This window comes from Ochotona curzoniae, unplaced genomic scaffold (assembly GCF_017591425.1).
Source record: "Ochotona curzoniae isolate NIBS_2020 unplaced genomic scaffold, NIBS_Ocur_1.0 contig_3819, whole genome shotgun sequence".
NCBI lineage: Eukaryota > Metazoa > Chordata > Mammalia > Lagomorpha > Ochotonidae > Ochotona > Ochotona curzoniae.
The window spans coordinates 33444475-33469397 of NW_024466004.1; positions in this window are offsets into that span (position 1 = coordinate 33444475).

Sequence of the window (24923 nt, forward strand, 5' to 3'; positions counted from 1 at the left end):
CTCACTCTTTATCTCCTAGTTTGGTCATCTAACTTTCCTTTTCTGTTTTCTTATTAGAAGTCTATAGGAGTTATTTTGCATGTTTGATCTACTTTTTAGTCTATTTTCTTAAAATATATCTCCTTGCATGCTTATCGGTGTTTTCCTTTTAGCTTTCAAATTTTTGCTTCTTAAGGGCCCATGAGTACTAGTTTCATAAACATAAGCTGTCTTGCCTTACTCTCTGGGGCTGTTAACTTTTCTCTGTAGAATTTAGGAACTCTTCAAATTCTGTTTTGTTTTCTATTTTTTGTCTTTGGCCTTCATGTGGCAGTATTCTCTTAACTATGGCACTTCCTGAGCTCTGCTCACTCCACAGAGCAAGACCATCAAGAACAGAGTGAAGCTCTGTGGTTGGCAGCTGCTGGGGCTTCTGGTGAACTTTTCATGGGGTCATACAGGCACACTGGTCTCAGGACTCATGTTCCCTGCCCTGCCTGTTTATCTGAGAAGAGCACTACATTCTTTTGTTTGAGGAGTATAAGGCTGGTTACCAGGGTTCTTGGAAGAGAGTGAAGTTGGGGTTGAGCAAAGAGCTCATCATTTGGTTTGTGGACTTCTGCAGAGTCTTTTTGCTGCCAGTCCATTGCCCCAACTTCTCCACGACACCCTGCTTAGCACTTCTTTTTTTAAAAAGATTTATTTTATTTCATTATTGGCAAAGCAGATATACAGAGAGAAGGAGATACAGAAAGATATTCCATCTGCTGGATTACTCCCCAAGTGGCCACAATGGCTGGAGCTAACCCAATCCATAGCCAGGAACCAGGAGCTTCTTCCAGGTCTCCCACATAAACGTGCAGGTTCCCAATTACAATGGTTGATAAGAATTAACTAAATATTTCAAAATAACTTATAGGAAAGATTTTAAATATTCCCAACACAAAGAAATGATAAATGTTTGGGTTGATGGAATTGCCCTATTCTGATCATTACACATTGTATACATGTATTGAAATACCACACAGTACCCCATAAATATTTATAATTGTTATGTCAATTAGATACATATTAAAATAAATTATACCCCATAAATATGTATAATTAGTATGCATCAATTAAACATTTCTATTTAAACAAATAACAACCCCATCTCGTTTTCATCCCTGTAGGAAGCTAGGATGAGTCATCATCAGACATCATAAATTCTACTTTGGGACATTACAGGGTTATGACATGAATATTTTAAATCCTAAATCATGGAAACATCTTCCAGCTGCAGTGGTGTGGAGTGACAAATGAATAAACCATGTTACCTGTGCATTGCTCTGAAGTTATTTGGTTTCCTTTCGGGCATAAACAGGTGAAGGCTTTAAAATAGTTTCTCGTAAAGCTTTTTGAGATCAAAAATTCATATTTCAAAATATACATTATATATTTAAGAAATAAGAGTGAAGTAAGCCAGCCTTGGGGACATGGATGAGTCTGACTGCAATTATACACAGTGCTTCTGAAGGGCATAGTAGAAGACAGGCTGGCGTGATGCACTGGGGTCTGCAAGGCTTCTTGCTGATGCTTAGCACACACACATGAACACACACACATATTTACACACATGCCACAGACACAACCTTGGCATTGTCCTTGCTGGTGTCTGAGAATGCAATTCACATTGTCTTTGTATGCACAGAAATGTCCTAGTAATCAGTCTCATGAGATACTGAGAAATATTCCAGCAAAAGATGAAAAAATAAGCAGAATACATTATCCCTCTGAAAAACTTTCGTCCTTCAACAGCTTAAGTCCTTTCCCCCACACCACCTTGGAATAAGAACCTCTTCAATTAGAGAGGTTTTGCCTGCAATTTACAGGAGAGTGCCTCTGCCACGGTTCCCCTGGACACTTTGCAGGTCTCCACACAGACCACAGAGCTGAGACCCACTGCAGCCTGATTTGCGCGGTGACTGCCCTGTCATTCCCTCCAGATCTTGGCAACAACAGCGATTGTGAGGAGCTGTCATAAGAATTACCCCATCCACCTCGATACCTTGTGTGAGGTCACCACAAGGCAGTTTCCCCGATTTTGGTGAGGCAGGGGACTTTCTATGTGTCCTTGTCCTTTGGGAAGAATGGCAGATTGTAACACTGCTTAGCTGATCCCTATACCTTCGTCCTTGGCAACAGAGTTCTTTGCTTGTGCTTCCCATCATCAGTTGTGTTATGGGACAAGAGATACAGGTAGCTGACACCATGGTGCTCTTGCTTATACTATTTGCAAAAGTAATGGATGATCTAAGTCTATTTGACCTTACTGTCTCCATATCAGCTAAAGCTCTAGAAGTGTAATAATCCAACCTAAGAGTTGTTCCCATGCTGCTCTAAAGTTCCTCCTGGCTATTGGACAGAAACTAGAGAAAGAAGTGATGTTTCTTTCCTTCACACACAGAGAGGAAGGGATGGAGGAAAGAGAGAGATCTTCCATTCTCTGAATTACTTCCAACATGGTTGCAGTCAGAAAATCTTCATTACCCTTACTACCAGCATTAGTGGAATTATAACTCTCTGCTACATCAGGAAGTTTTCCAGAGGGAAAGCTTTGTTAGAAAGACTTAGCATATCCTGGGAGACACAGTTGCTAGGCTATTAATATGTCTTTATTGTGTTAAATTATGTAAACCATGAATAACTCATAATAAAAATTATATTTTAATCAAAGTATGAAAAGGAATGCCTTCCTGGCCCCCAAAAAGTTAATAAAGTAAAAAGCAAATTTGAAACAGTAAAAAAATTTGTAATGCCTATGAGGTAAAGATTATTTATTACCTTAATGTATATAAACATCTTTAAATTGAGATGAAAAAAAGATGAACAATGACATGATTGCACAGTTCTTATACAAAGAAGTATAAATGGTTCTTAGGTCAATGAAAAGATACTGAACTTCACACACCATTTTTAAAATAAAAATTAAAGCTGTTAAGATGCCATTTTCTCATCCATAAAAATTCAAATTTTCATTAATACATTTTGTTAATGAAACTGTGGGAGGAATAAGATTAGAGTTCATACAGGTATCAATCATGTGACAATATTTTCTATACAATTACAGAAATTCTTTTCCTCCTCAACAGATTATCCACTAGCTGGGGATTTTTTAATTTATTATTATTACCATTTTACGATACAGCTCCATAGGCCTTGGAATTTCCTTTACCCCTACTGCAAGTCCCCTCCCCGCCACTGAGTTCCCCTACATTATTACTATAATATTGTTCTTCATAAAGAGTCATGGATGCTTATTGCAGGCATGGATGATGGCAGAGTCCAGCATCCTATTATCAAGATACAGTAAACCTTTTCATTGGTAGCCCATCTTTGATCTGGAAGTAGAAATGTTTACTGCATTGTATCTTTACATCTGGATATGACAATTTCCATTACACAGTTACCATACATTCCCTTAAATCAAAAGCCACAATACAAAATCAACAACAGCAAGAAAAACAGAAATTTACAATGTCATGAAGTTCTCAAGAGGTTTTGATAGTTCAACAGCTCTGAATTGTCAATCATGCTACTCCAATCGCATGAAATATCTCCAGAATCCACTGGCTGTGATGGTCCCCCTTAGAGTCTCCATCTGCCCTGATATTCACTGCCTACGCTTGATTGGAGTAGTAGCCCTGTCCTCCATCTTCTGACAAGTTACCATGTGTCCTCTGGAGGCTCCAATGTACTGCAATATCCTCCATGTTCATTTGAACATGCTGTCCACTGCTCCATCTGAGCCACTGAGGAGGCCCAGCTCTGACACATGCACTCCATGATCAGACCATGGAACCTGCAATTCTCTCCATGGTGGGGGTTTTAAGTCCAGTGGTTCAGTTGGTAGTGAATTTCCAAAGAAACCTCATCTGAGGTAATCCCAGACCTGATTTTTGTGTATGTTTGCCAATACAGGGTCTGGCACAGTTTATCACCCAAATCAGCCTATACACACATCGGTATTGCAATTACTGGGCCAGTTCTGTCTCCAGCCATGTGTTTTATGCAAACCAAAGGGTGTTGGAGTCCAGCCTGATCCTGCCCACCACACACTTGGCCTTCATGCAAACCAGTGGGAGCTGCAGCCTAGTTGGAGCAACCCACAATAACCCCACCAGGCCCACCCCCTACCCTGGTCCCCATGCTTGCCAGTGTGTACAGCTGACTGGTCCTGTCTGTCCCATATCCCATTCAGCTCTTGTACATGTCAATGGGTATGGAAGCCCAGTTCATCCCAACCAGCACCACTATCCAGTCCATAGTGGCCCCAATGGGTCCCACCATCTGTCTAGCCATTCCTATGCCTCACAAAATTTGCCCCTCCCCATGCCAGCAAAACCCAACCCACTCTGGCTTATGCATGTACCAGAAGATACAGTTAGCCCAGCCTAGCCTTTCCCTGACCCAGCTCACATGTAGGCCATCAGATGCTGTGACCCCGCCTGGTCTGATCTGCCCTCATCCCAGCTCTCATGCTCACCAGTAGGAGTAGTGGACAAATAAGGGAGCCCTCACAGCCTTCCCACTGGGTCCGTCCCCACCACCCCCGGTTTCACATGTGATGTGGCTGTGCAGCCCAGTCTGACACAGCCTGCCTCACCTCGGCATTTCCAGTGGGTCCTGTAGCCATTAATCCAAGCCTGGCTCACACTCTATTATAGCTCACGCTGGTGGGGCTTACTGCCTAGCCCAGCCCTGCCAGCTCCCAGCCATGGCTCTAATGTGGACTGGCTGATATTACATCCTAACCCAGCCTGACCCACATTCCATTCTCACGCTCAGATTCGCCAGCAAGTGACATGAATTGACCCAGCCTAGCCTGTCCTGACCTGTGCCAAACATATGCTGCTGGGTTCCTTATTTTGGCCTGGGCTGGACTGCTCCCTATCTTCATTCTTGCATTCACCTGCAGGGAGTGTGTCCTAACAGAGGAGTTACCAAGCTCCTCCATCAGGATCTCTCCCAACGCTAGATCTCGCGCATACTAGTGGGTCCATGGACACGGTGAATATTACTGAAGACTCCCCTGCAAAGGAACAAAACTTCTTGCCAACCTCAGAGTTAACTGAGGAAGACATTAAGAAAATGGGGGATACAGAATTCAAGACACTTGTTATAAACTTCTTAACAAGAAGCACGTAAAGCAGGCATTCAAGGAATTCAAGAAATATGTCACACTAGAAATGAATCAAATGAAAGCTGAAATATCAGAAATGAAGAACACAGTGGAGCAACTTAAAAGAACACTGGAGAGTTTCCAAAACAGAATGAAGGAGGCAGAAGAAATAATCTCAAAATAAGAAGATACTTCCTGTCACCATGCGGAAACAAACAAAAAGCTAGAAGCAGAGCTGGATCAGGCCAAAACACATATTCAAGAATTGAAAGACACCATTAAATGGCCAAACATAAGAGTTATGGAAGTCCCAGAAGATGCAGAAAGAGAAGTTGGGTTTGCAAATGTATTTAATGAAACAATAAGGAAAAATTTCCCTGATCTAGAGGAAGAACTGGGAAACAACATCCAGGAGGGGCACAGAACCCCCAATAGGCTTGATCAAAAGCAAACTTCACCAAGACACATGATAATCAAGCTCTCTTCAATTGAACAAAAGGAAAAGATCCTTAAATATGCACATAAAAAAATCAATTGATATATAAAGGAATGCCAACTAAATGCACAGGAGACCTCTCACAGGAAACTGTACAGGCAAGAAGAGAATGAAGCAAAATATTCCAGATTCTAAAAGCAAAACAAACAAACAAACAAACAAAAAATGTTGGCTCAGGATAACATACCCAGAAAAACTTTCATTTGTCTTTGAAAATGAAATAAAATTATTCCACAGTAAAGAAAAGTTGAAAGAATATGCCTCTTCCAAACCTGCCCTACAAATGATACTTAAAGATGTTCTCTTGACAGAGAAAAGGAATAGTGCCCACCAAAACCAAAGGCAAATGCAAAGAACACTCCAGTAATATAACAACAAAAGAATAAATCAATGAACAACCAATTGTTAAAATGGCAGGACCAAATTACCAAATTGCATAAACTCATCAATCAAACGTGATAGGTTAGTAGACTAGATTAAAAAACAAAATCCATCTATTTGTCCCCTGCAGGAGACACATTTTACCAACGAAGATCAGCAGAAACCTGACCTCATGGATTTTAATTTTTTTTGTTAGTTTCATCTCCTCAAAATATTTTTTTCTGATCAAATTCTTCAATGATTCATAGATGATACAGTAGTATCATTCTCTTTTATAAAGATTTATTTATTTTCATTGGAAATGCAGAGAGGAGGAGAGACAGAGAGGAAGATCTTCTGTGTGATGATTCACTCCCCAAGCAGCTGCAACGGCTGGAGCTGAGCCAATCCGAAGCCTGAAGCCAGGAGCTTCTTCCGGATCTACCTAACACAGGTACAGGGTCCCAAAGCTTTGGGCCATCCTCGACTACCTTTCCAGGCCACAAGCAAGGAGCTGGATAGGAAGCATACATGCCAGAATTAGAACTGGCGCCCATATGGGATCCAGGGTGTTCAACGCGAGGACCTTAACCACTACGCTATCGTGCCGGGACCAGTAGTATCATTTTCTTCAAGAAGGTTCTTGATTTTCATTTCTTCAGCGACACATCAGTCATTTAACTTCAGGGTATTGTTAATTTCTTATTTTTCTTCCTGTTGTTAATTTTGTTTTGTGGCTTTTCATTTAAGGGGATGTATAGTAACTGTGTAATGGAGACAAAGATGGACTCCCAATGAAACTCTTTACTCTCTCTTGACAATAGGATGCTGGACTCTGCCATTGTCCATGCCCGCAATTATGGGCATATGATGTTGTATGAACAACTACATTACAGTAATGATATAGGGAAAGTCAGTGAGGGGAGAGGGAATTGGGGAGGGGCTAAGGGAAATCCCAGGGTCTATGGAATTATATCATAAAATGATAATAATAAAAAAAAGTAAAACTGAAAAAAACAAAAAAAGAAAACTACCTTCCCTCCTCACAATGGAACATGAAGTTGCTGAAAAAGATGAGCACATCTTATTGCTGTAATCTATGAAGTGGTCTGAACAGATATTTCAAAATTATAGACACAAGATAATGTCTATTATATGATTAATTGGAAGATGGAAATATGTACTTGTTTAGTTTTTAATTGCATACAGTACTGGAGAAGTAGAGGGTGAGTGAAAAGAAGAATCAGGAGGAAAGAATGGGAAAAAAAACCTCATTGTATACTGTCATTACTTCAAAAATCAGCAAAGAGCAGCGAAAGAAAGAAAGAAAGAAAGAAAGAAAGAAAGAAAAAAGAAAGAAAGGGCAGAAATTAGAAAAAAAAATTCACTTTGTCACTGATCATGCATGGCAACTCCATGAAAAACTGTTAAAACTGATAGGTGAGTTCAGAGAAGTTGCAAGATAAAAAATCAATGTGTAAAAATTGGTGCAAATTCTATATACTAATAATGAACTAGGTGTAAAAGGAAGTAAAGAAAGCGGTCTTATTTATAATAGTTATAAAAACATCTAGAAATATCTAAAATATCTAGAAATAAAATTTTCCAAGAAGGGATTGACACAATGGTTCAACTGACCAATTATCTGCCAGCAAGCACCAACAGCCCATATAGGTACCTGTTTATGTCGCTGCCACTCCAGGTCCAAACTAGCTCTGTGCTTATGGCCTGGAAGTAGAGGAAGGTGGCTCAAATTCTTGGGACCCAGCATCCATGTTGGAGATTTGGAAGAAGTTCCTAGTCCTGGCTTCAGATGGCTCAGCTCAGGCCATTGTAACAATCTGGAGAGTGAATCAGTGGATGTAAGCTCTCTCTCTCTCTCTGTCTCTGTTTTCTTTAAATCTGCCTTTCCAAAAAAAATAAATAAATGTATTGTTTAAAATGTCCAGGGAGCTGAAGGAACTCTGCCATAAAAAATTGTATAATATTGATTAAGGAAATTTAAAAGGAAAAATAAAAAAATAGCTCATGTTTCTAGATTGAAAGATATAATATTGTTAAATGTCCATTCTACTCAAATCAGTCTAAAAATTAAATATAATCCCTTATGAATGTTATCCCTCCCAACAGTAGAAAAACCACTTCTAAACATGGTATGGAATCACAATAGATTCCATATATCCAAACAAATCCTGAGCAAAAGGAATGTAGCTGGGGAAAGATCAGAATACCTGACATCATCCCACATGAGTGCCAGTGTGAGTCCTAGCTGCTCTGCCTCTGATCCAGTTCCTTGCTAATGCGCCTGGGAAAGCAGTGGAAGATGGTGCAGGCACTTGGCTTCTTGCACTCACATACAGGATATGGAAGAATCTGTTAGCTTCTGGCCCAACCCTGAGATTGCAATCATATAGAGAGTAAAGCCAGAGAATGGAAGACCTCTCTCTCTCTCTGTTTCCCTCCTCCCTTCCTCTGTGTGTGTGTGTCTCTCTCTCCATAAAGCTCTTCCTTTCCAAATAAAAAAAGTTTATAAAGCTATAATGCAAAGCTGTGTTAGTTAAAAGATAATAAGTCAGCATTAAAACTGACACACAGACCAACTGAACAGAATGGAGAATCTAGAAATAAATCCATGTATTTTTATCCAACTTATTTTCAACAAACTCACCAAGAACACACCATAGAGAGGGAACAATATGTCCTATAAATGGTCCTAGGGAAACTGGATATGATATGCAAGAGAATAAAATATACCCCCCTCCACATATACATTCAACTCAAAGTGGGTGAAAAACTTACATGTAAGACCAGAAACGACAAAGCTACTGATGTGTCTGTGTGTGGGTGTGTGCTTGCAGGAGAAAAGAAAAAAGGAAACAAAGACAAAAATCAAAGACAAGCAATAAACTTAGGTCAATGAGGGACACCGTATTTTCTGGCTTCACTTCCTGGCTCTGGATCCTGACTCCAGCCTCTTGCTATTGCAGACCCTAAAAGGCAACAGTGTTGGCTCAAATTCCTGCCACCCAAAGTACATATATGGATTGTCTTCTAAGCTCCTAGATTTGGCTCTGGCTCTGCCTTGGCCAAAGAGGGCATTTGAAAGGTGAACCAGTGGATAGAAGATCTCTTGCTCTTTCTTTATGTCTTTCAAGTAAATAAATAAAAATTAACAGAAAAAAGAAGAAATTGACTAAGGAGTTACAACAAACTAAAGAGCTTCTATACACCAAATAATTCAGGTTTAAACAATCCAATGGGGCACTAGGTTGGGATGCTAGTTGGGACAATTGCATTCCATACTAGAGTGCCTGGGAGCAGGTCTCATCCTTGCCTCCTGATGATACATACTCTGAGAAGCAACAATTAATGGCTCCAGTGGTTGGCTCCTCCTACTCAGGTGGGAGACCCAGACACAGGGCTGGACTCCTGGCTTTGCCCTGGTACAGCCTCGCCTTCTGCAGACATTGAATCAGAAGATGGAAGATCCCTTTCTTTCTCTTTTATATAAATAAGAAAATAAGTGCCATGCCACTAAAAACAAAAGAAATAAGTTAAACAGAGAGAGAAAATGTTTACAAACAGTAGTTTGACAAAGGATTGATATTCAGAATATATATAAAGAACTCAAATAATAATTCCACAGCTAAAAAAAAAGGAAATCATTTAATTAAAAGCAGGACAGGTGACCTGAAGACATTTCTGAAAAGAACATATGTAGATGTCCAAGAAATATAGGAAAAAATGCTCAGTATCACTGATCAACCAACAGGGAAATGCAAATCAATATCAGAATGAGATTATCAAAAAGACAAAAATAAAAATAGCAAGTGCTAGCAAGGATGAAAAAAAAAGGTAGACGCTCATACACTATTGGTGAGAATGTAAATCAACATAGTCATTATGGAAAGCAGTATGTATGTTCCTCGAAAAACTAAAAGTAGAACTACCACCATCTGATGCAGAAATTCCACACCGAGGAGGAAGTCAACCCAAAGCAATTGAAGTCACTCTGTCAGAGAGACATCTGCATCCCACGTTTATGGCAGCACTGTTCACAATTAGTCAGTTATGGACGCAACCTAGGTGCTCATCAACAAATGAACGGATAACACCGTATCATTCTGTGGTGAATACTGAATACTATTCAGTTGTTACAAGGTAAAGTTCTGACATTTACAGCAAGGAAGATGAGCTTCAAGAGCGATATGTTAAGTACAATAAGAGGCACATAAACACGAATACTACATATGCTGCCTTCTACAGGCAACAGCAGGAACTTGATCTCCCAGAAATCTAGAGTAGAATAGTGGTTAGCAGAGGCGGGAAAGGGCGTGGACAGAGGGAAGCTAATGAGGACACGGTGCGGTTGGACAGCAGGAATAAATCTAACGCTCCATAGCACAGGAAGGTGGCTGTTGTTCACAATAATTAAGGGTACATTTCAAAATGTAGAATAATAAATATACATATTTAAAAACATGTAGAGAGGATTGAATAATCATCCTTCAGGAAATGACAAATATTTGAGGAGATACATATGCAATTAACTTGATATGATCATTGCAATTGTATGCATCTATTGAAATACCACATATCACAAATATGTAAAGAAATGCACAATTATGTGTTTCTAAAATTTAGAAATTAGAATTCAATATTTTAATCTATGAGTGAAGGCAATTGATGTGATATAGTATAGTCTGAATTAAAACCAATTTAAAATGCTTCTTTTAAAAATTAAGTTTTTAAAAACCTACATCATCCTGCACATAGTTTTTAGAGCAAAATCATACATTTTTTATTTCTGTCTCATATTTTCCTGCATCTGTGAATTTAGTAAAATTTATTTCATTTAAATACTTCTTAAAAGATTTATTTATTTGTACTGCAAAGCCAGATTTATAGAGAGGAGAGACACAGAGAAAGATCTTCTATCCCCTGGTTCTTTCCCTAAGTGGTCACAATGGTAGGAGCTGAGTCAACCCAAAGCCATGAGCCACGAACTTCCTCTGGGTCTCCCAAGTTGATGCAGGTTCCCAAGGCTTCGGCCATCCTTCACTACTTTCCCAGGACTTAGCAGGGAGCTGGGAGGGAAGTAGAGTAGCCAGAACATAAACCATTTGGGATGCTGGCACTTGCAGGTATAGGTCTATCCAGTTGAGTTATCACTCTGGACCCAAATTTACTAACTTTCTGTGCCATGAAAGAATTTGATCATAAGTGCAGAAATCAATTCTGAACCAGAATTTGTTACACATGACATAGGCCATAATTAATACTATATGTAATAAAGATAATGTAAAAGAACTCCTGGTACCCTTTAGTGGCAGAATGCCCTGAATCTTACTGATATTCCACATGCACTTTTTGTTTTAAGATAATAAAAATGAATGCCAAGAAGAATTAAATGACTAATTTGAAGCTGCACTGAATCAAGAGCAAAGAGTAGAGCTCACATCATCTGATTGTTTCATGACATGCCTCTGGAAACAGCATGAGGTAAGATCATGGATTTGCTAAGAAGGGTGAAGAATATACTAAATCAAATTGGAAGGTATCAAATACACAGACTGCTTTAAGTGGTGTAAACCACTGTAAAATGCAATCCCTGAAACAGGTGCAATGTTTGATTAAATCATCAGGCAAAACTCTTTCTGTCGATGTCCTACATACCCAGAAAGTAGAAATTCCTGCCAAGACTGGGGGCTTTCAGAGAACAACTCTAAATAAATAGAGGCAATTGGTTCCTCTATATTTACAGCACTGAACACAACCCACCCTATCACTGCTTAGTTAAAAAATTAAAGAATCATTGATGCAGAAATGATATAATTAATAAAGCACTGCCAGTAAATCTGCCAATCCCCTTCAGATGGTGTGTGTGTGTGTTGCTTTTTTTTTTTCCTGTGGAAAATGAATCCATGCGTGACAGTGTGAGATTTGGGTTATCAGACAGCACGGATTCAAAATAGCACAAAGAAACAGCTTAGGTGTTTTTCTTTTTAATCAAGCGAAGCACTACACATCATGAGGAAATTGTGCCCCCTGCTGATTTAATTTAATATTAACATCATTGATAAGAAGAAAAAGAGGGGAGAAGCAGGGAGAGTGGAGGAGAAGCAGGGAAGGAGTGGGGAGGAACAAAGGAAGGCAAGGAAGGGAAAGAGGGAGGGAGGGATGGAGGAAAGAAAGGGAAAGAGGGAGGGGAGGAAGGAAGTAAAGGAAAGCACACAGTATAGTGAGATGACAAAGTGTCTCCAAGGTCAGTAACGTCAGTGTCTCTTTGGACGCTAAATGAACTTTTTGCTTGATATTGACCTTGGGAGAAAACAAAACAAGGAGGAATGCCATCTCTTGCAAGCTCTGTGTTCGTGTCTGTTCCAAGCACCTCCTCAGTCCCGTGTGTACCTGCAGCCAGTCAGCAGTGCGGTCAAGCAAACAAGACACTCCCAGAGGTAAGCACTTGCACTTGGTGTGCCAAAGCCCTTTGCAGCTGCCCTCAACCTTGAATGGAACCTAAGCACATTAAAACTCTGTTGCTACCACCAAGAGAAATTGAAGTGGTCTTTAAGATGTACGAATTGATTTTATGTGGGAAAAAACAACAATTGAAGACAATGAACAGCTATCAGGGTCAGGCATTCCTAATGCTGGAGGTGATGCTGTTAGCACAATATGAGCCACCTGTCAGATTTTAACTACTTGCCAGATTTAGCGAACAAATGTGCAGAACAACCCACTTTTATTTTAATGTGCATTTAAAACCAACGAATAGGGGATTTTGTTGCTTACCTGAAATTCACATTTAACTGTAGTTTCTACCTTACTCGGCAATAATATGCTTAACTGTTTTCCCGTTGTTTCCAAGGCATTTTAAGTCCACCTGGAAGGAGTACTCAGCCAGGTGGGGGAGCTGGTGGGGGGGGCGGGGAGGTGGCGAGTACAGACCATGGGCTGTAATCATGGCCCAGTGCTGATGGGTCTTGTCATCGCATGCTGAAGGGAATCCCAAGCCATTCTCGCTGACCCCAAGTAATTCCTCCAGGAGTAAGCATTTCAACCAAGCTGGGCATGAAGTTCTGACTTGGCTTGGCTCTCTCAGCCACGCCATCTCCCTCTTAACGACCACCCTGAACATCACTCCGGCCAAGCGGGAGGCCTCCTGGGCTCCTGCTGGAAGAGAGCATAAGTGGTCACACCCCACTGCTGATCCCTTTGTAGAAACATCGTCCCTCCTCTGGCCAACGTCCCCTAAACCCACTCCCATTTCCACCGAGGAGCCCTGCACAAGAAAATGGCTTGGATCCTGACAACAAAAATGGAGCTTCTCTAGTTCCACTTAAAAATAGAGCGGAAAGCTACCACGGGCTGTATTCATGGTCCAGTGCTGATGGGTCTTCTCATCGCATGCTGAAGGGAATCCCAAGCCATTCTTGCTGACCCCAAGTGACTCCTCCAGGAGTTATCATTTCAGTTGACATGTTTCAGAAGGGGGTGGAGCGAGCACCACCACTTGTGGTCTGCACGATGCCCGACATCAATAACTAAATTGAAATGAACTGATCTTGAAAGCACTAGCAACTCTGAATTAACAACAACAACAAAATGATACGCATTCCTGCCCACAGTGAACCGCAGCTGCACCAATAGAGGACACAGTGACCCAAGTGCTTATCTTCAATGACAACTGTGAAACTGGGTCTTGGAATTTCATTTCCACTCCAGAAGTAGCAAGCCACGGCCACAATCCAGGCCAGCACTGAGGAATTTGTGAAGGTAAGTGTCCACTTCTTTAAGTGTTTCACAATATGGGGCATTGGAATGGAGCCAGAACATGGGTTCCAGAGTCCAGTGTTGACTCCCAGATTACACCAAAGTTTGAGAGAACAGTTTCTACTGTGTAAGTGCCCCATGATTGCTTGTTCAATGAATGGATGAGAGCTGAATTACAGGGAATTCGATATTTTTTAGAAAGGCTCAGTACTTTTTAAAGTTCTGTAAATAAACCACTTGAATATACTCTTAAGAGAATTTTGTAGCAAACATGTTTTTTATTATTTGTGTATTTGTATTATGCAAGGAAATGTTAGTGTACTGATCGCAAACCTTTCTCAGAGTACTGATATTGGCTTTAATAGGGCCAAGGCAAGACAGGAACTGCAATGACAGACTTGTAGCAATAGGGACCCACCGCTAGCAGGACTATGGGCTGCCGGAGGCCAGAAGGGTTTTTAGCCACCACCAGTCTCCTTTGGGGCACCTAACAAGCACAGAATCTCAGCAAAATTAGTGATCTTGTTGTGCAGTTTCAAGGCAAATCATCCAGAGTGACCTCTGCCACACAGGTTGCTTGTCTCTTAAGTCTGGTTACGCAGATCTTCTGGGTCTCTTCTGTCTGTAGTTACCTCAATCCCAATCCTTCATCCCACAAAGTGGAGTAGTGGCTGGATTGCACAGGAAATTGAGACATTGTGTAGTACTCCCACTTTTAAAAATAACTCAACAGGAAATATACCCAGTAACCATCTGATATGGCTCTGACACTATCTCCTGGTATCTCATGTAATCTTCACAGTGACCATGTAAGATTATCATGTCCATGTTTTTATAGATGTGGAAATGGTAAGTTTAAGAAATGAAGTAACCTGGCTATGTTCATAGAGAGAAAGCCACGATGCAAACTCAGATCTGCTTATCTGTTTTTCTACAGCCAACACAGATATTGAGCACCTGAGGAGAATATTTGAGTACTTCAAGGATCAAATAATTAGGAAGTGGGTGCTACAAATTTTAAAAAGTTAGGAAGCAGGGGAAAATGTACAAGGGTTATTTAAAGAGTGGGTATGTTGTGTCCTGCCTCCACTGGAACTCTGAGTACCGTGGCCTGGATCTTACCAGATTATCTCTGTAAGGAAAGCTTCATTAGGTAGCAAAGGAGAAAGCTATGTTTCTGAAGTCTCCCTGATCTTTTGGATGCATACATTTTCAGGCCTTACCTCCTTAGGGTATTCTGAGGTTCTCGTTCTTTGGAAGGAGCCTGGAACCTGCATTGTTAGCAAACATAGCAAATTTGAAATACAGGAAATTCAGTATTAGAAAGGTTCAGTACTTTTTAAAATTCTGTAAATAAACCACTTGGGCTATACTCTTAAGAAAATTTTCTAGCAAATATGTTTTTCTTATTTGTGTATTTGCGTTATGTAAGGAAATGTTAAGTCACTCAGTGCATGAATTGGGGAATTTCTAGAAAGTAGTAACACTGTTACAATTCTGAGGGTGTTTCCTATGCCATTTTCCTGGCATTTTGAGTTGTAAGATCCTTAAAACTGGTAAGTCCATCGGATTTTAGATCATGAAAAGTTTTGTAACACAAGATTCTATAGACCCACCAAAGAACAGTAAATCTCATGACAAGAATTATTTGGAGACCAAAAAGTAATAATGATTCATTAAGCCAGATTTTCCTTTAGTCATTCAGATCCTTTATTCCTTCCCCAAGCAAGCATTTTTAAGCATGTTCCATGCTTCTGACTATGCTAGATGATGTAGACAAACATAAATAAGAGCTGCTTAGTTTCATTAGCCTGTGTTTGAATTCTATAAACAAAGAGTCTGATTAAAGTGCCTTGAGTAAGTAAAACAGCTGATAGGTGTTCCCACTAGGAAGGTGTTCACTTGAATGACCCAAGAACAGACAGGTGTCAGCATATACTCTGTTTCATCTTTCAGTAAAGAGGCTGTTTACACTTTCTGTCTTTGATGCCTGTCTCGTTAAATCATTAACACCTGATTAAGCTAAATATAAGGACCCAAAGAGGGCACTTTCAAGTTCTTGATTGTTTCCTCTTGTCCCAAAACATACTTTGTTTTCCCTAATTATTTAACTCTTGGGCCACCCAATCCTATCCCTCCTTTGCTATTTACAACATCCAGGCTCTTTTAGATAATTACTATTTCCTTCTTTAGTCACACCCATGGCACATATATTTCACTATCTTTATCTTATCGCAGTGTAAGAAACTCATCTAAATACACCTATACACTTCCCTTTGAAGATACTGTCTTAGAGTTTTTGTCTTTCTTGTAATCGAACAAGTTACCTAGAAGATGATTTTACATGTTACTTTTATTTCATTCCTTATAAATTCTCCATCTATATTGCTGACATGTCACCTACATAACATATCTAAGGTTAAATCTTTGCTGGTTAGGCAGGCGAGTAGTTGATGTATGACTAACAGGCAATTCTCTTTCAAGAACTTCAGGATTGAGTAAGGCTGCCTGATTCATACCTGCTGCAACTGAGCTCTGTAATAATAGTGCAACAACAAAGAGTGAAGATGATGACAGCCCAGCTGTGGCTGCTGGTTCCTTAGCCCACAGAGCCAACAGAGATTATGACCCTGGTGAAGTCAGACTCTCAGAATCATTCCACTCTAAGGAGTGAGGTGATTTTTTTTCTTCACTATGAAGAAACTATATTGTTGAATGGATATTTTCCTCCAAGTGAGCTCCATTATTCCTGTATCTCCCTTGTAAGGTTGTACACTGCCATACAAGTCCTGTTTGATTTCCGAAATACCTCTTGTATGCACAACATGGTACTAGCAACTGAGTGGATATCATTAGGTCTATATAGACACGGCTCTCTTCTGGTATAGTCTTCTGTTCATTTAATCACATTCTTCAATTTCAAAATATTTAGACAGTGAGCCAGAGTATAAGAATTTGAGGATTAAAACATGGGTTTTGGTCAGAAAAGCTTGGATATAATCCTTGAGGAATAAACCTTGTGGCTGTTAACCTATGTGGTCACAGACTTATAGAGAGCTCATGTGAATAACTACCCCCTGGAGGAACTGTGAGGACTAAATAAGCACTTGCTCCAACGACTTGAATTTGAAGAGAACTCAAGAAGTGGAAGCTCTTATTAATAACATGATTTTTTCTCCCAGGCATTTCTACACATGCACAAATGATCCTCTCACAAAAGCAGGAGCCCTCTGAGCTAAAGAAGACCCTTTGACAAGGGTTGAAAATGAATGTGTGGCTCAGTTCCCAGCACTCTTATTGTCAAGCAGTCAACCAAAGAATGTTAGAGTTAAGGTTCTCCCAGCAAATGAAAGGAAATGAAAGGAAATAGGAATAGGTGTTGTGACAGAAGTTGCCTTTCTTTAGGATGATATTTTGTTTATTTCAAAGAAAACAAGTTCTGAGAGAGGTTGTGAAACAATGGATCTCTGGCCAAATAATTTTAGGAAATATTCCAGAAGATAGATTGTGCCTTATATATTCACCAAGCACATAATACATTCAAGATTCAGAAAATTCTAGCAGAAAATATATCAGTTTTAACTCCCTATCATTTCCTAAATTCATGCTACTTCAGAATTATTTTTTTGTGTGTGTGTGATTATATCAGGAGAAGAACTTGGCTCACAGTAACCAATCATGAAAAGGGAACCAAACAAACTGTTTCTGTAGCCCTGACTTTGACCCTTGTCAATAGTGTAGTCCTGGACAAGTCACCTACACATGTAAAATACAATGCAGTACATCACCACAGACAGCAATAGAGCAAATATTCATTACAAAATGCTTTGAGGTGGCAACAGATTTGGCAATCAAAGTTTGTATTGTTCCAAGAAACCATTTTTAGGGGTAAAATATGAAATCATTTTTTGTGACTCAAGAATTTAGTGCCCTATTAATTCATTAGCTAAATATGATGAAGTCAAAAGAAAGAGACATGTATAGAAATGAAAAGGACAATAAATTCAACTAGTACCTGCAGATTTAGAAGAAAACACATATTCATGCTGTGTTTCATTTTTTTGATGTAAATTAAAACAAGAATTTTAGGGTATGGTAGCACTGTATAAAAGAACAAAAATGGTTAATACACTCAATAAAACACAGCACGAAGCATAAGTATTGTTGGGCTATACCTAATTGACCTCTTAATGGGGAAAAATAACCCTTAGGAGAAGATCTTAACAACAATAATCTGTATCTAAAATCCAAGATAGCAAGTATAAATATGGGAAAGTAGTGAGTAGATGGTATTTTTAGAGAGGGAAAACTTGCTAAACATTCAAATTTTTCTGATTATGAGACTAATTAGCTATACCTCATATTTAAAAACCAAAGATTTGTGCAAATTAAGGGCAAATAATTTTCCAAAATTTGAAATTACTATTGCATCTCAAAACTTTGGGTGCCAAAAAACCCTTATCTTTTATTTCCATTATCCACAAATATATTAAAACATATTCATAGCTAGGTAATCAAAGAATCTGTAAAAGTTGGGGTCAACACTGCAGTGCAGCAAGCTAAGCTGCCTCTTGCAATGTTAGCATCCCATCAAAGTGCCACGGTTCTAGATGTTTTGCTTCCAATCCGGCTTCCTGATTTTCCACCTAGGAAGGCAATAGATAATGGCCCAAGTGCTTGGATCCCTGTCATGAATGTCAAAGATCCACATTGGAGTTCTAGGATCCTGACTTTGGCCTGTTTCAGTCTTGGCCATTGTGGCCTTTGGAGAGTGAGCCAGTAGATGGGACATTTCTTCCTCTCTTTTTCTGTCACTCTGCTTTTAAAATAAACAAATCTTCATGAAGTTTAAATTGGATGTTCAATTTTGTAGTTCTAGAGAAATATATATATAATTTTGAGACATCATGTCAAGTTTATAAAATCTCCCAATGCATAGGAATTGCTCAGACCACATTCACCGATTATAACTAGAAAAATAAGAGAATTAATAATAACCCCACCTGTAGGCAAGTGTTAACACTGCCAGGAGAAAGCATGTATTAACTAAATCAGTATGCCAGCATAGCTGCTTATTCTTTTCTTTCTTTCTTTTTTTAAGATATGCTGGGAAGACAGAGAATATCTTTGCCAGGACATGCCATCCTGTACCCTAGACAGGGGAATAGGGTTCTGCAGATTGCCCAAGGAAGTGGATCTGGAGACATACTAAAGTGGAAGTGGCTGAGGGCATGTTTGAGAGGGAAGTAGTGATTTCTGGAGGCTTCCACAGCCGGGGCCACTGCATTCAGGCAAGGGACTGAGATGAAGTGGCTCACAGAAGGGAAAATAGAGGGCATGTCTGGGTCAGGCCAAAGTACTCATCCATGTGGGAGACTTCAGCTTGGCTAACACCACTCACCACCTGCCGATGCACACAAAAGCTGGAGCTGCGGGGCATGCCTGGCTGGGCTAGGCAACAGTACAGGTCCACGCCTGTTGTCACAGGTGATAGGCCACATCACGCTGGGCCACCGTACCTACCAGATTATATAGGGAACTTATGGGCTAACTTTTGTGGGACTGCAGCACTCAGTGGTTAACACAGAGAGCTGCTGGTGGTGACAGAGGCCAAGCCAGGTTTGGCCATAGAATTCACCCGACAGGTACTCACTTGACACTCAGTAGGATTTGGGATTGGCAGGATGCCAGGCTAGGTCAGGCTGCAGCATTCACTAATAAATGCTAAGGCCAAGACTGAAGGCAGACCATGCCAAGCAGGATCATGTCCCTGTTGGCACTCATGAGATCCAAGGCCTGGTAAGGGAACTTGAAGAACCTCCATACTAGGCTATAGCTCCTCTAGGAAGTATAGGAGGCCCCTCTGGTGGCTGGGGCAGGCAAGACAAGGCTGCAGCACTCATTAGCATTTGTGTGAACCGGGTCTTGGGATAGGTTTGGCCAAGTCAGGCCACAGCACCTGCTGGCATATGTGAGAGCTAGGACAGAGTATAGACTGCACTTGCCTGGGCTAATCTGTAATACCCACCAGTGAGAACTGAGATTGCAGGAGGGCCATATCAGGCTGGGTTGAAGCACTCACCAGCACACAAAAAGACCCAGGGCTGGAAATGGGCCTGATAGGGGAACTCTGGGGATTCTCCTTCTGAGTTGAGGCTCCCATTGGGTAGTGTGAGAGCCAGGGCTGCAGTCAGACTAGGCTGGGCAAGGCTTTAGCACCTGTTAGTATGCCTGTGGGCTGGATCTGGTGGTAGGCTAGACTGGGCTGGGCTCCAGCATCCACTGGTGCTTGTGAGAGGCAGAATGGGTATTAGGCTGGCCAGGCGAGGCCACTGTACTTGCACAGTGATCTGAGAGCTGATACAGTGGTGGGTTAGGCTGGAGTAGGCTGTAGCACCCATTTGTTGTGAGCTGGAATGGGTTTGGCCAGTTGGGCTAGCTTTTAGTACCTGCTGGTGAGTACCAAGACTGGGGATTAGCCATGTCAGACTGAGCCACAGCACCCACAAGCACACACAGGATCCATTTCTGGGGGTAGACTTGGTATGGGAACTTGGAGTGAGAGCCAGGATGGGGTGCAGGCCAGGCCACATTGGACCACAATACCCACCACTTCTTATGAGGGCTTGGGCTGCAAGTGGTCAAGACTGGGCTAGGATGATGCACCCATTAGCGAGACACTAGGGGTGAATTGGACTGAGCTAAGCCACAAAAGAGCTGGATGGGATGTGGGCTTGGCCAGGATAAGCTGCAGAGGAGGCTGGCATGTGCAAAAATTGGGTCTGGGGATGGATCTCAAGAAAGTTATTGCCAGTAGCCCTGTCTAGGCCATGGCACCCCTTGGTATCTGTGAGGACAAGGGCCTGTGGCATGTTGGCTGAGCTGCACTGGAGCACCCATCAGTCTCCATGAGAGATGGGGATGTGGTGGAACTGATCAGACAGCTGTATTTTACCTGTATGTGCATTGGCTAATGCAGGTGACAGACCACACCTGACCCTGCACTCTATCTGGCACACCCAAGAGTCAAGTCTGAGGTCAACCTAGGTGAGGTATCCAGCTAGACCACTGGACTCAAACCCCCAGACACAGGGAAAATCATGAGATACATGGTCTAACCTTGGAGTACATGTACCAGGACTTGACTTCCTCAGTTGCTGATGCTCATGCAGTGGACAGCATGTCTAGACACATATGGGGGACATGACAGCCAGCTCATCTAGGCCAGCAGGGGATGTCAAATGCATCACCAGAGGATGGAAAGCAGAACTGATTGAACTGGATAGCCTCCTGGTCAGGCTATCCATCATGTTCCTGTATCTGCAGATGTACTAAAATGGAGTTGGTCAGCCAATAGACCTTGGAAAGCTTTTTTCAACCCTAGCGTAATAAAGCTGATGACATCTCAGAACTAGCAAAACCACTCAAGTAACACCCTAGAACACTCTTTCTCACATCAGGGTTTCTAAGGTGTCATCAAAAGACTGTCCAACACTCTGAGTGCTAATGAAGTTTGATAGCAAGGAGTGGCGCCCCCTCCTTCTCTCCCTATGCAGACCCAGGAGGAAGAAAAAAAGGAAACATTTGTTTTTGTTTTTTATTAATTACATTGTATTATGTGACACAGTTTTATAGGTACTGGGATTCCCCCCACCCTTCCCCTAACCTTCCCCCCATGGTGGATTCCTCCACCTTGTTGTGTAACCACAGTTCAAGTTCAGTTGAGACTCCTTCATTGCAAGCATATACCAAGCATAGAGTCCAGCATCTTATTGTCCAGATAAGTTTAGTGGCTTCTTTCTTGGGGAGACCGTCTCTGGTCTGAAGGTAGAGCCAACAGAGTAAAATCCCGATCAATTAAAAGCCCCATCAGCAATAATATATAATGTTATGCAATTAATTGACATAGTATTGAGTAAACAATATGTTAAATTTAAATACAAGTTCTTAACAACATCCTGTGACTACTTCAATGACATTTTAACAATTGATCTTCAATACCTTGGTGAGGAGTACTTATTCTTTGTGTCATACCTAGTAAAGTATGTGTGAGTCCATGCTGACCAATCTTTCCTTGTTGTTCTCTGCCTATCTATTCTAATGTGTGTGTGTGTGTGGGGGGGGCTCTGGAGCGACCCTGATGGTCATTGCGGAGGGTGGGGACCCAGAGTTGGAACTAAGTAAGGACCAGAGAAAGCTCCTCTCCCTAGTTCTGAAGGAAGTTTAATGTTCTTCTGATTCTGAGGACCACTCAGGTTTCCTGGCTGTTGTTCCGATGACCTTGGAGCCTATGAGGAAGGATTCGGGCTTCTTCCATCCCGTGTAGTAGGTCCAAAGGGGGAAAGGGGGATGTCCTCTGAGTTCTTGGGCTCTGAAGGCATTCCAGTTTCCCGTGATCTCTTTGACAGTTGGGATGCAGACCTTGGTGCCCGTACTGATAGTCCTTGGTGGGGATCCAGGAGTCTCCAGGGTTGGGATACAAGCCACCTCCTGCCCCACTGCTCCACTCTGGCTCCCCCCCACACACACCCGCTCTGTGCGTGTGACCTCCTGTTAATAGATTGTTAGGATTGCTCTTGATTCCCCTGTATGTCTTTGTAGTTTTTACTATTGTCTGTTGCTGTTTTGAATCTATTGTCTATAAGTTACCTGTCATGTTCATGATAGATTACACTACACGGCTTCCTCACACATTCAAAGGAGATGAAAGAGTTTTCTGCTCTCCCGCCCCATTTCTGAGTAGCACAAGGTTTTGAAAGTATATTAGGTTTTACAATTTTTCAAAACACATGGGTTGAGACCGTATTAATTACAGGTTCATTTGAGGAAGATTTACTGTCATTGGGAATCTTTAGGATAGTTTCACGTCCCCAAAGCACTGAGGGTTCAGAATGAAAAAAAAGAAACATTTGTCCTACCACCTTCCTCCATACTTGATGTTCCCCATCCTAATCGGAGACCACATGGACATGCATCCTTCTTAATTATGTAAACAATATTAAGAAGAAAATTTTTAATCTAAAAAAAAGAAATTAATGGGCCCGGCGTGGTGGCGCAGTGGTTAAGGTCCTCACCTTGCACGCCCGGGATCCCATATGGGCGCCGGTTCTATCCCCGGCAGCCCCACTTCCCTTCCAGCTCCCTGCCTGTGGCCCGGGAAAGCAGTCAAGGACAGCCCAAAGCTTTGGGACCCTGCACCCACGTGGGAGACCCTGGAATGAGGCTCCTGGCTTCGGATCGGCGTAGCATTGGCCATTGCGCTCACTTGGGGAGTGAATCATCAGATGGAAGATCTTCCTCTCTGTCTCTCCTCTCTGTATATCTGCCTTTCCAATAAAAAAAAATAAAAATAAATCTTTAAAAAAAGAAATTAATAACAAAATACTTAACAGTAGAAAAATGTCATTCTTAGAAATTGCAATTCAGTCCAATAAATTTTGAATGAAAATAAATTTCTACTTACTGTTCCTAGTTTAGAAATAGATATAATGGAAAACTTCTAATACTGCCATTTAAAAGACAGTGTGGTAAGTGAGAAAAGAGGAGCCAACATACTCTTAAGAGTTAGTGAAAGGAACTTGGAATATAAATCATTGGTTTAAAGCTATAATAATCAAGATAACAATTCTGTGCCTCACACCAGACACCTGGGTCCACCTAACAACTGGCCCAGGTGACCTCTTTTCTCTTTTTGGTTCATATTCTCAATAGTAACTTTACACTCCCCATTGGACATATGATCCTTGGAACCATAACTGGCCCGGCTTAGAAGACTTGAAAGGTAATCATCGTGATCATCACTTTTGATGAAATGAGCCAGTTCCAAAAGGACTAATATCATATGATCTCTCAAATATATGATAGTCTTCATGCAAAGTACAAAATAAATAGTTAACACAGGTAATCAAATTCATATGTATATTCTCATAGATGAACTGAACAATGGAGACTAACATACAGGAAGTGCAGACTTGTTGCAGTATGCATCTCTTCTCCCGAGTAAAAGAAGGCCTCCCAATGAAACAGTTAAATATACCTTGACAGTATGATAATAGACTTTCTACCTTATACCTACCATGCTGTGATACATTTAAATAGCAGAAAGCTAAACTTGCAGCTATTACTAAAGGACTGCAGTATTGTAATAAATTAGGAAAACATGACAGAAGAGGAAAACAAGGAGGGAAGTAGGGGAGAGGGAGGGAAGAACCCCTATACTAATAAGTATATCATGGAAAATAATAATAATAAGGTAATGGATATAGACAAAATTAAATTTAAAAAAGAAAAGCCATCAGGAAATGACACACTAGAACAGATAATCATGTAAGGATGCATTATAGGGTGGAAATAGACAAAGCTTTAGGTGACAATAAAACTCAAGATTAAGGAAGTGACTCGAGCCTACATCTTCTTAAAGGGTGGTTTGTTGACTAGAACACCGACATCCCCAGGAAGCATCTCATAAATGCACACCATGGGGCCTGTCCACCCATCCTAGTCTCAGAACCTCTGGGAATGAGGCCATCCTCTGTGTTCAACAATCTCTCCAGGTAGTTGTTAACAAACACTTAAGTTGGAGAACCACTGCTCCAATCTGCATCCCCCTGCATAACTCCAGTTTCCCTAATATCTAGCCAGGCTGATTTTCCATTGATTGGGCAAATGCTCCCCTTTAGGTAAGTGACAGGTGTGGGGTATTTTCCAAGAACCACGTACTGGCAGTGGGAAAGGCAGAAGTGGAAGAAGGGGAGGCTGGAGGTCACAAAAGGTAGAATTCATTTTTTCTCCCTAGGAGTAGCATTTTATACTTCTTTGCATATATGAACTGAGACACTTCAACAAGTGTTTGAAACTAAATCCTGACAGGAAGCACGGTGGCAGTGTGGAGAGCAGATTCCCACACTGGCTACAGGTATGCCGAGTCCACAGTGAGTCATGAACATAGCTCCAACTCTGTCTGCTTACCAGCCTGTGGGATCTTCTACTACACATGTGCTTGGGAGACCGTCAAGAAGGGGTCAATCACGGTGGTGTCGAAAGACATTGCTGTTCCCCATGTGAGAGAATTGGGAGTGAATTGGCAGGATGAGCAAAGTTGCAGAGCTACTTTGAGTGACAGGATCTGATTGGCCATTGCAGGCCCAGCAC